The sequence below is a fragment of the Ctenopharyngodon idella genome, chromosome 16, assembly GCF_019924925.1.
Source record: "Ctenopharyngodon idella isolate HZGC_01 chromosome 16, HZGC01, whole genome shotgun sequence".
NCBI classification, from domain to species: Eukaryota; Metazoa; Chordata; class Actinopteri; order Cypriniformes; family Xenocyprididae; genus Ctenopharyngodon; species Ctenopharyngodon idella.
The window spans coordinates 28,902,229-28,915,464 of record NC_067235.1 but is presented as its reverse complement, the minus strand read 5'-3'; the positions used below and the strand labels follow the sequence as shown (position 1 = coordinate 28,915,464).

Here is a 13,236-nt window from a genome sequence, read left to right as displayed (position 1 = left end):
TTCATTTGGACAACAAACTGAAAAAAATAAATTCATCATTGTGATGACAAGTGTCTTATTAATCATAAAAGTGAGTCATTATATGCTGCTATTGTACTGAATTTCACAAACCATATCATTAAATTATCTACTTTTATATTTCTCAGAATAAAGAAAGTCAGGTTTGGAACAACTTGAGGGTGAGTAAATGTTTTCATCAACATTATTATTAATATATTATAGTAGATATTTCACAAGTTACTAAATATGTAATATATAAATGTGTGTGTGTGTGTGTATATGTGTGTGTGTGTGTGTGTATATATATATATATATATATATATATATATATATATGTATGTATGTGTATGTATGTATGTATACACCAATGAGCCAAAACATTATGAATACTTGCCTAATATGCTGTTGAACCTCCGCATGCTGCCAAAACAGTGTCGACCCACCAAGGCATGGTCTCTACAAGACCCCTGAAGGTGTGCTGTGGTATCTGGCACCAAAATGTTAGCAGCAGATCCTTCAAGTCCTGTAGGTTGCAAGGTGGAGTCTCCATGGATCAGACTTGTTGGTCCAGCACATCCTATAGATACTCAATTGGATTGAGAGCTGGGGAATTTGTAGGCCAGGGCAACACCTTGAACTCTTCATCATGTTCAAATAATTCCTGAACAATGTGTGCAGTGTGGCAGTGTGCATTATCCTGCTGAAAGAGGCCATTTCCTCCAGGGAACTCCATTGTCATGAAGGGGTGTACCTGGTCTGCAATGTTTAGGTAGGTGGCCAGTGTCAAATATAAGTCCACATGAATGGCCGGACACAGGGTTTCCCAGCAGAACATTGCCCAGAGCATCACACTCCATCCACCGGCTTGTCGTCGTACCACAGTGCATCTTGGTGCATCACTTCCCCAAGATCGCGGCACACATGTGATGTAAAATGATGTAGATACACAGCTGTCCACGTGATGTAAAAGAAAATGGGACTCATCAGATCAGGTGGCCTTGTTCCACTGCTCCAAGGTCCAGTTCCGAAGCTTGTGTGCCCATTGTAGACACTTTCAACGATTGACAGGGGTCATCATAGGCACAGTGATTGGTCAGCGGCTAAGCAGCCCCATATGCAGCAGAGTGTGATGCACTGTGTGCTGTGACACATTCCTCCCATAACTATCAATAAAATGTTGTCTTGTGCCACTGTAGACCTTATGTTTGTTTGGACCAGATGGAATAGCCTTCATTGCCCTCGTGCATTGATGAGCCTTGGGTGCCCAACCCTACCCAGACCTTAATGTGTCCTTGTTAGGAGATGATTAACAAAATTCACTTCAGCTATGACTGATCATAATGCTTTGGCTCATCAGTGTATATATGATCAGAATTATTGGCACCTTTGGTAAATATGATCAAAGATGGCTGTGAAAATAAATCTGCATTGTTTAGCCTTTTGATCTTTCATTCAAAAAATTTGCAAAAATTTAACCTTTCATTGAAGTAAAACAGTTAAAAGTGGGCGTAAAATCACATTATGAAATAAATGTTTTTTTTTTTTTTTCCAAAACACGTTGGCCACAATTATTGGCACCCCTAGAAATTCTTATGTGTAAAATATCTCTGAAGTATATTCCCTTTTAAATTTTTTAGCACACCAGGGTGACTAGGAGCATGAAATTGTCCATGACGTCTTGTTTCACGAGTTTAAATATGATTAAACACAAAGGCCAAATTCCCTTAATCATCCATCACAAGGAGTAAAACCAAAGAATATAGTGATATGCAGCAAAATATCACAAAATACAAAATAGAAAGTGGCTGTAAGAAAATAGCTAAAGCATTGATATTCCCATTTCCATCATCAGGGCAATAATAAAGAAGTTCCAATCAACTAAAGATGTTACAAATCTGCCTGGAAGAGGACGTGTGTCTAAACTATAATAGGAATAAAAAGTACCCCATGCCCTCTGTTAAATATACTGCTGGATCTTTAATGTTGTGGGCCTATTTTTCTTCTGGAGGTCCTGGACATCTTGTTCAGATACATGGCATCACAACAGCTGATAATTCAAAAACTGACTATCCCTGCTAGAAATACTATAATGGGCCATGGTTGGATCTTCCAACAGCACAATGATCCAAAACAAACATCAAAATCAACACAAAAATGGGTCACTGAGCACAAAATGAAGCTTCTGCCATGGCCATCCCAAGCCCCTGACCTGAACCCTATGGAAAATTAACGAACTGAAGAGAAGAAACACCAACATGGACTTTGGAATTTGAAGGATCTGGAGACGTTCTGTATGGAGGAATGGTTTCTGATCTCTTGTCAGGTGTTCTCCAAACTCATCAGGCATTAGGAAGAATCAGAGCTGTTATCTTGGCAAACGGAGGTTGCAATTATATATATATATATATATATATTTGAAAATTTAGTTCACTGATAAAAATATATACTGATAAAATCCAGTGCACAAACTCTCAGAAAAAAGAAAAAAAAGAAATAAGCCAGCTAATCAGATAGTGGCTTGCGATTTCAGCCAGCTTTTGACATTTTTTTGTAATATGCATCAGATGGTTTGTAGGCAGTCTGAGGCTGAGGCTGAGACTAGAATGGAGATGGAGATCTGTGAGATAACCCTTCCAACAGAACATCTCCTCTAATGGATTCAGTTGACAATGACTCCATCAAAGCAGCTGATGACATTTAAGTTGTAGTGGATTTAAGGGATAAACGTTCTCTCACGTCTCACAGGTGAAGGGGCAAAGGCGCAGACAGAAAGGAGGAACGAAGACTCATTTCATACACAGATAGACAAAATTCAGGTAGAAACATCATAGTTTACACAGCATGCACACTTTAACACTTACAAGTTACTTGCAGGTTTTAAATGAATGTTGAACTGTCTAGTCTCACACTGGAAGCACTGCTGTAGCGATTATAATCTGTGCACAACTAAAACATTATGTGGTAATGTTTTACCTTATTTTAAATGTTCTGTAAAACTTATTTAGCCTATAGATGTTATTACATGTTTTGAGTTTTGCAAAATGTAAAAGTAAGAACAAAAATACCTTGTTGAATTTTTTTTAGCCTTGTTGGTTAAATTGGTTTTCAGCTGGTATTAGCTTATTTTATTTATTTATTTATTTATTTAAATTAGTATCAGTCAAAATTGAATATTTAATTGTAGATGCTAATTTGTCCTATTTTTACAATTAGATTACCTTTACCGTCATCTAACACACACGTAAACTTAATCTTAAAAACACGAATCATTTAATACTGTTAAATCATTTTTTTTGCAAATTTCAAAATGAATATTTTTCATAGTGTACATATAGTATGTTGTGATGCCTAAATTCACTTGTAGCACTTACAATGATTAATTTTAGTGTTTTATTTTAATTTATATAGACAAAATAAAATTTATTTACTTATTCAGTTATCAGCCACAATCAAAATTTAGTAATGTTGGTGCATGACTGTAAATGACATAATACATAGATTGTAATGTGTATCATTATTTGTCATCACAAAAGGCTCACTTTTACTTTGTCCTTGTAAGACTTTGACCCGAGAAAACATTTCTCTCAGTCTCTCTCTCTCTCACAAACACACTAAAATGGCCTGTTTGAGGTTTGGAAATAGCGTACGAGGGAGGACAGGACAGGGTTGGGTGGAGTCGTGCCGATTAAGTGATTGGAAGCATTCGGTCGCTGAAGCGCTTTTCTTCAATCCTCCAGATAACATCGTCCCTGTGCTCTTTATCTTTCTTCTTGAACTTCTTTTAAACATCCCTCCCTCACTCTCTCTTCATTACATACTGTCCGCTTCTTCTGGCGTCCACTTTCATTACCGAGACTTATCTCATTCACCCTTCCGCTGTCACTCCCGTTATTGTGTGGTGGGGATTTTCAGATTAGCCGTTCCCACAAAGTCTTCACACCGCTTTCGCATCAAGGAGCTAAATATTTATGTATAAGTGAGGTAAATTAATTAGATTGTCATTGAGAGATCGGATGCTCATGTGTTTGTGCACATGGTTGGTTGATGGTGCTCTGATTGATAGAGAAAAGTGCATTTTGAGTCAAACGATGCTTTGTGACCTTATTAGACCCGACTGGCCCCTGATTCATAGGATTTAAAGTGAGCAGCTTAAAGCAGCTCTGCAATGGCAGTCAGAAATCAGAAGCATGCTCTCCTATCAGTCCTACTAAATCAAATTCTTTAGGAGAGACAGAAAGACTCATCAGACAGGTCTGTAATTTATAATGAGAGTCATTGTGCACGATCATGTGGTGATTATTAATAATATTCATACCTTCAGTTCATTCTGTGATTTTTCAATTCTAAAAACGTAGGCATACATCTGTTTTTTAATTCTAAAACAATGCCTATTAAGAGGCTCAAGATTTGAACAAATGCATCAGAATAAATTAATTCCCATTGCAGATACTGGATATAATGTTTCTAAGTAAAACTGATTTAAATACAAATTGTGCAATTTCTGCAATGACCTTCACAAATTATCAATTGCCACATTTGGGTCAGTTTCCGGAACACTCCTCCCTTCTTCCATTGGTCAGACAAACATATACAGCTGTCCCACCCCAAACTCATGTCATCGGTTGATCCAGTGTTGCTACATTGGGCTGGCTGGGATGTTTAGTCGTTATCTGCAGAATCTCTTTCAATCAGATAGAAATCTCAGTTGGATCAAGTTCGATTGGATCATGTTTTCAGATTGATTTGTTAACATGAAGGCTTTCTATTCTGATAGAGCTATCAGACGAGTTGCATGTAATAATATGGCTATTGAGAGCTATTTTCAGTAATCAATTTTTGTTGAGATTTCTGCTCAGTACAGTACCAGTACATTTATTTGAATGCATTAATGAGAACGATTGTGTGTGTGAATTAGTCATACCGACTCTCTATTAATTGTGAAGCTGTGGGTTGTAAATAGTTACTTCAAAAGTATATGCTATAACTTTTACATTTCTAAGCTACTTTAGTGATAAATCACCGGACAGCCTTCACAACGAGTTTCTGCACTCGATCTTCATGTGATGTGCGAGCTACTGTCTGTATGAGTGTTCATTTGCCACAGTGTATCAGCGCAGTATCTCAATATAATGATACACATCCAACTGGTCTAAAATCACTTGTCCAAACTGGCAAGCCTTAAAACACATACAATTGACAAAGTTTAGTGAAGTGAAAGTGGTCTGGCTTTAGGAGACATGTTGTCAGAGACATGACACGGCTCTCTGTGTGACAGTTTGCGAGCACTGAAGTGAGGTGTTTTCCATATTGTTGTTCTTGAATATTGTAAAATCAGTTGAATGTTCAAACTGACAAGCCTTTAAACACATACAACTGACAAACATTTGTGAGGATGCAAGCGAAAGTGATCTCACTTCAGGGCTCGCGTGCTGTCTGTGTGTTGACTCTGCATTTGAGTTCGCCTCCGTATTGCTTCCATGCCGCTGACTGGGTGGGGCGGAGTCATGTGACTTCACACGCGGTAGTATGTTTTTAAAGGTAAAGTATTAACAGGATTAAAAAAATGAAATAACCGAAATGGGAAAATTATGTCGGTTAGAGGTTCTGAATTTCGGTTTCGATTACTTTTCAATTAATTGTCCAGCCCTAATGCCAGCCTGTGGTCTTCATTTGCTGCTCGTGAACAACATCTGCTTTGACTCTCTCTCAAACACTGTAGTTGTAGCTGAGGCCTGGAAGAGTTTGGTTTGTGTTGTTGACATGTCCAGAAGTTTTCTGCACTGCAAAAGCAAATCCACTTTGCATGCACTTCTAAAGGATGAGGATTCGGCCTTGATTTGATGCGGTAAAACCGACGTCATCATTACTGTTTATGTCACTGTGTATCAGGTGCTGAGGAAGGCTGTGGAGCTGAAATTCAGAAATGGTAATGGACAGTTCATTTACATGCTTTAAGCTGTAGACCAATCACAACAGACTGGGCCATCTGACCAATCAGAGCAGAGAAGGCTCTCATAAAGGGTTTAGAGAGACCAAATCCTTTAATCAAACCGTTTCAGACACTGTGAAAAAAAGAGGTAATTCTGCAATGTATGTATATTATGAGAAAAATAGAATTTTTTTGTTTTGTTTTTGTTTTTAACCTTGGATGCATGTAAACATTGTAGGAGATCTCCAAAACAAAATTAGCAACCTTTAAAATAGCATAATAGGAGCACTTTAAATTACGCATTACATTGTTTTGTGTTTTAGGGTGGATCTTATTAATATACTGCTTCACTGTTGTGGGACACTTCCTCAAAATTTAATTTTGTGCTTGATTTTCTCACAGTTTCCATAAAGTACAGCAGTAGAGAACCCCTGCAGCACAGTACTCTGTGTTGCACCGAAAGTTTTGGTAACAAATTGAATTGAATGTGAAATTATGAAATGGAAAGAAAGTATTTTCTTGTAAAACATACTCCAGTTCTCTGTTTTATTTACAACTTCGAAAGATCATTTTTTACAATGTCGGCTCCATTAATTGGTGAACAAATCTATATAGACTTTGCTGGTGAACAGATTCAAAAGATTCGAGTCACTGGCTTAAATCAAATAACTTAAATGAACTCTCATTCACACGCCAGAGAATAAAGTGTTTTTGATCTGATAATGTCTTTCCTGTAGTCTCTGTGCATGATGTAATTTCATCATTCAGCACACAGGTTAAGAGAGGTAAGAACATTAACACGCTCTTTTTTTTAAATGTGCACATATTCGCACAAAGCACATTTCCCTGCTGTTTTAATAACTCATCTAAGACCTGTGATCTAATCGGCATGTACAGCAAGTAATTAAAGTTGAAATTAATTACTGTCTGTGCTGATATTCTAATCAAACAGCTTTGGAGTATTTCGTAGCAGAAAGTTGATATTTTGTCATCCGTGTTTTATCTCCAGTGGCGGCGCGCGATCGTCTGTACTTGCAGATTATTCCTCGCCAGGAAAAGCTCAGGAAACGACAGATAAAGAGGGAGAGAACTTGCACGTTTTTCTTTTTTCTAGTTCCCGCTCTGACCTCTTGACAGTTCTCATCCCTCGTTCCGCTCCTCCGTCTCTCCCTCTTTCTCTTAACATTCCTTTATCATGACAGTGTTTCGAGAGAGATAGGGCCAAGGCTTTGTGACTGCGTTTGATGGAAATTAGACAATCGTTCATTAGTGAGTTAGATAAAGTCTCTCCCTTCCTCCCACCCGGCTGACAGTTGTCTCCTCGCGTCTCCTCGGGGAGCTCATTTCACACCGAGAGCTTGCGGTGGTGCACGCGTCGTCGCTGTGGAAGTGACTCCGACTCGCTCGGGTCCCATCTGAGTTTGTCTCCGCAGACAGTGCCACTGGAAATGTCAGCAGGAGCAGAGAGGAGCCGTGTCGAGTCGCTCACTCTAACAAGCTGAAGGGTTCTCCCCGCGGGGCCCGTGTATGCAGAGCCACTCTTATTTCTCCGGATTGTCTCCAGTCAGGCTCGTCAGAGAGCTCACTGCACCCACAGAGGTTGCTCTTATAGAGGAGACTTGTGTAAGTTCTGCATCAGTTCCAAAAAATGACTGTTTTCAAACAGGTTTTGCAAATTCTTGTAGCATGTATTAAGTTTTCATTTTCCTAATGATGAATGGAAGCAACTTTTGAAATGATTAGCCAAAACTCAAGTTGAATGTAAACAGTGTTTGAGTCGGACACAGAGAGAAAGTTAGAATCTTTCAGACAAAAGTTTTAGACAAACACTTTCTTTCGTTGTCTTCAAGGCGATTTTGATGTGCAGAAGATCAACCGTTTGAGAAAGCGTCTGGAATGTGTGGTCTACATCAGGGTCAGATGAACACATAATCACAGGCAGGCCTGCCCTCTCTCTCTCTCACTCCCTCGCTTTTCTCTCTCAGTTAGGCCGTCAGATATGGAAAACTGTCCCTGCGTCTCAGCTCACAGATCAGAGGCTTCTGTTCTGGCCTGCAACAACTTTTCCTGCATTAAAATAGGTCTGATAGAACTTTCCAAAGCTTTCTGATGCCGTTCAGCATTCGCCTCGGTGAAAATAACAAGCTGGTTGCTCACTTTGTGACCCACTGGATGAGGTAAATCAATACAGACTTACTAGGAGGAAAAATTATAATTTGAAATCAAAATAAAACTTGTTTTATTTTGATTTGTGACATTTCTGAATGAAACGAGATATTCAACAAGAAACATTTAGGGTGAGGAAAAGGAAAAAAGAAAGGAAAGGAAAGTCAAGAAGGTTCATTTTTAAACCTTGTTGAGTTTAAAACTAGTGGCTTATGGGCTTTAACACTATATAAGGTCTTGGAAGGAAGCTCTTAAATGGCTGTTAAATGTTAAAAGCCTTAAAAGCATGATCAGATGAATATTTCAGGGGAAAAAATATAATGGTGAAGGGCGATTTCTGCAAAACTAGTGGCACCAAATGAAGCCACGAAAAAAGTTTGTTTCTGAGCAAATGATCAAGGGTGGAATGGCTTTTCAGAGAATGGTAAAGTTCATTTAGTTCAGTTTAATAGTTAAATTTGGGTCTGTTTATTACATAAAACTATTGTATGAAGACTTCATAAGATGTGGAATATATCACATGAAAATTGTCTTTTTTTTTTTTAGTGTGCTATGAAAGAAATAATGACAAATGTACTGAAAAAAAAAAATATATATATATATATATATTTTGGGTCCCTTTAACACCTAAATAACTACACTACAGATTTTTTAAAAAGAAATTAGTGCTTTTATTCAGCAAGGATGTATTAAATTTATAAAAGTTATAGTAAATAGTTTCTTGAGCAGCAAATCATCATATTAGAATGATTTCTGAAGGATCATGTGACACTGAAGACTGGAGTAATGATGCTGCCATTATACAGGAATAAATACAAAGTTCTGTCATGAAACTCTAGATGGCACAGCCTGATAACTCAATCTGCTTGCAATCGCATCGTTCCCTATAGGGCAGAGCTGATTGGTTCCTGCTGTATCAGTAGCCAATGAGCTCGCTGCTCAACCTTCAAATACTTGGTCAGCAGTTGCTGTAGCAGCTGCAGTGCACTTTCAGAAACCCTCCACCTTCCCCAGCTCCACCTGTAAAGATTTGCTACAGATAATTCATGTATGCTATATTGTAGAGCAGCAGCATGTCTTTCTCAAAGCAGTGTGTCGTGTATGTATTGACAGTAGCAAGTCCCGTACTTGCTCTGCAGCAGCAATAACAGCAGCAGAACCGCAGCAGATCTATTCCGTCAAGACCAAACATATCAACATTGTCACCCATTACCATGCCAAACACTCCGAGAGTTGTCATGACAGAAATATAGTCTTAAAAAAAATTTAAATTTTAAATTGTAATTTGTAATAATATTTCACAATATTATTGTTTTTAGTGGTGTTTAAAGAAATAAATGCAGCCTTGGTGAGCATAAGAGACTTCTTTCAGAAATCTTACTGACCCAAAATATACCTCAATAACAAAACTTTCTGAACTTATTTGTGTTATTTATTTTCTTCTGACATCTAATAATGTCTTGATTTTGCTCTTGATGGTTCTAGATGGGTCCAGGTGTATCAGACCCCTCATCCACCCCCCCCAGGCAGGGAACGTTGCCCTCTTGTCGTGCCTGAACCTGAGCTGAGTCGGGTGGCAGCCTCCCATTTGTTAAATGCTACATGAGGTGACTGGAGCTTCTCTGCCCGTTGCTGAGAGGACAGATGGAGAGGCCACGGAATGTTCTGGAGAGCCGATGGTAATTACGAGCCAGTAGCAGAGCCGGTGGCTTCCGCAGGGAACAGTCCTGAGCGGAGCCGCTCGAGTGGCGTGGGGGTTGTTTGCCCTTTGGCTGCTCAGCATGCTGTTGCTCTACGCGGTGAGCTCATGTTGGGACCGCCATTGCTGCACATTTCTCCGTCTTTACGTCAATGAGTGTGTGTGAGAACATGGTGACATTTGCATTGAGCTTTTGTCGTTCACAGGAAGAGTTGAATTCTTCAGATGTGTTTCAGGTTCTATTAATTAGAAACTGATGGAAGTTGCAGATGCAACTTATATTTGTCTAAAAATGCATTTTATGAAAAAGTTCACCCAAAAATAAAAATTCTGCTATTTACTCATGCCATTCCAAACCTGTGTGACTTTTTTCCCCTTAGAACACAAAAGGAGAATTTTGAAGAACCTTCAGGCAGCTTTTTTTCGATACAACATGATCATGTCTGAAAAAAGATATTTACTGTAAGTTTTCTTCATACAACATGTCTCATATTTCATATTCTTTTTGCTGACGCTTGTCTTTGGTAACCAAGTACACTAACTTCTGGAAAAAAAAAATTAAAAAAAATAAATAAATAAATATATATATATATAATATTAATGGCAAAATTGTTGTTTGTGAACACAACACCTAAGGAACAGCCATAATTTGTGTAGAAATGTAAATGAATCATAAATATTGAAATGGATTATTTCACCCTTTGTTTAGACCATCGTAGTTTAAAACATGAATTAATTTTAATATGTATTTGTGTGTGTGCATATATATATATATATATATATCTCACAATTACTACTATTTCTCACAATTGCGATTATGTATCTCACATCTCACACTAATAATCTTAATAAAAAAAATATAATATAAAAGTAATTTGAAGGATATGCTTTGCAAATGTTTTATCACTTATTATTGCTCATGTATAGATATTTATGTATCAGTTTTATTTTTGAAATCTTTTAGTCTCAATAAATATCCTGAGACAAAAAGTGCATGAAACACCCTTGTATCTTCAGATCTGACCAGTCATCTGCTCAACATCTAAAATGCTTGCCGTCTGCAGGTGATGACTAATTACTCTGTCACCCATCAGTCACACAGAAAATGAGAAGAGAGGAGAAAAAGGGAGGAGTATCAGAGAAAACGAGCGAGCTCAGCTTTGCAGGATGCTGAAATGTAGCTCTGCAATCCCCATAGGGCTCATATTAATGAGGGTGCAGGGAAAGTTAACAACTCGCATTAAGCACTAATGCATTCTTTAATTAATTAAGTGCTCATTTATAAATATCCAACACATCCTGTACACGTTCAATCTGACTTAACAATAACATATTAACGATTCCTGTTCCAGGCATAACATATTTAAATGTCACTGATACTCCAACGGCTAGATAAACATACTCCGAAACTCTATTAGCAGCATTAGGTGATGTCTGGAGCAGCGCGAATTCCCCTGCAATTCAGTCATAATTACAAATTAATTTCACGTTTAATGTATGAACACAGCCATGGTGAAATTTAGTTAATTAGTTGATTAAAATGCATAGTTCAAAGTAAAAACTGAGCAATTTTGGTCCATTTAGTGTAATCATTTTGTAGTTATTGGACAGTTTTAACACTTTCTTTTTCATTATTTTTACAGCACGTTCTTAGACCAGGATGATGCATTTAAGGACTCCAAAATGTGTGCAACACCTCAGAAAATGCCTTTTTTTTATCATTACTGATGGATAAAGTGGAAATCAAGCACTTATATGATGATGCCACATCCAGCGTTGACATCATTTGCCACCTTCAGCTCAGACAGAGCTGCCAGTGTAAATGTAAGTAGCCCAACACACACACACACACACACACACAAACAAAGCTGGTATCACAGAGCTTTGAGAAGAGCTAATCTCTAAGGTGCGTTAGGAAAGTACAGAGGAAAGAGATATCAAATGAAACTCGTGGAAAAATATTCTGGGGAAATTATTTAAGAAAACATCCTAAAATATAGAAAAGCAAAAACTACATGATGCCATTCCAGGTTTAGCCCAATGCGTTGGGCTTCAGGAGAAGGATAACATAATAAAGACATGTTTGAACATATAATCTCCAAGGAAAGATTTATCTGGGTTAAATGCAAAAGAATCACTTTATGCTCATCCGACAATTCTTTTTCCTTTTTTCAAGAAATACAGGAATAGGTACGTATCTCACATAGCTCTCTCATAGCTTAATACTGAGACAAAGAAACATATACACATAGCTAAAAAGAAACTGGCAGAATGTTTACCGTAAAAACAAAAAACAACCCTCAGGATGTCAACAATTCAGACGCTCAAAAATAAAAGCAGCCGTGTTAATAAAACACTTCGTTTCCAGACAAAATGCTTAACAGAGTCGGTTTCAACATGTTTGAAATCAATCAGAATATTTACGCCTGTGGAAGCAGGCAATCTGTGTAGCGCCGCACACCTCCTCACTGGAGAGGAACTTCACTTTTGGCACGGTGTGTTTCAGTATTTCATGGAGCTGCACATCCTTTTTCCCTGCAGGCGCCTCCTCAATGTTCCTGCCGAACGTGTGTGAACAAAAGCAGAAGTTGTTTACGGCAGGGTAATTGGTCATGGACGGGTCATTACCTGTGGCAAGAAAGCTGTGAAGAAAAGAAAAGTGTAAAACAAGAATACGTCAATCTTTCTGACTGATCAAGTAATATATGAACAAACACGAGTACATACACACACACAGTAGTGGCCAAAAGTGATGTCCGGCCTAGGAAAACTGACATCTTCACCCTCAAATTATTAATCTTCATATTATTAAAAATTTGTTAAAGATTTTTTTTAGCATATTGCGTAGATGTGTTTGGAGTCAATTGTTTTATTTGTGAAAACACAATGAAACATGCCAAATTGTGCGGACATCATTTTTGGTCATGCTGCCATACAAAGAAAACACATGCAAAAACAAGAGAACCAGTTAAACATTAATAACTGATTATGTTTTAGTTAATATGTGCTTTTTGCATAGTAAAATAAAACCTGTAACTGTAGTTTACCTCTTTTTTTTTTTTTGCAATAAAAATTGTCAGATAAATGCCTTTACCAAATTTAGTGTTTTGTTCTTCCCTCATAATTAAAATATTTTCCTCATATTTTGATGGTTTCATCCAAATTGTAGGGTTATTAAAAACAAAATCCCTAACAAACCAATCACTTTCGGCCACTACTGTGTGTGTGTATGTGTGTGTGTGTATGTGTGTGTGTGTGTGTGTGTGTATATATATATGTATATATAAGGACAAAAGAAGTAGTTTAACAAAAATAATCCGTATGACTTCAGCACAGTATTCCAAGTCTTCTGAATCCATATGATAGTTTTGTGTGAGGAACAGACCAAAATTTAAGCCATTATTCACTGATAATCTTCACCTCTCAAATCAAATCTTGTTTG

At 37.7% G+C, this 13,236-nt stretch overlaps 1 long non-coding RNA gene across 1 annotated transcript; it reads left to right on the top strand.

The window, feature by feature from the left end:
- The first annotated feature begins 7,181 nt into the window (after positions 1-7,181).
- LOC127497430 (uncharacterized) lies at positions 7,182-12,801 on the top strand. The gene is made up of 5 exons (XR_007925539.1): positions 7,182-7,552; positions 9,581-9,774; positions 10,175-10,256; positions 11,438-11,618; positions 12,336-12,801. It is a non-coding gene; the product is annotated as an uncharacterized LOC127497430 (long non-coding RNA).
- Positions 12,802-13,236: the final 435 nt, after the last annotated feature.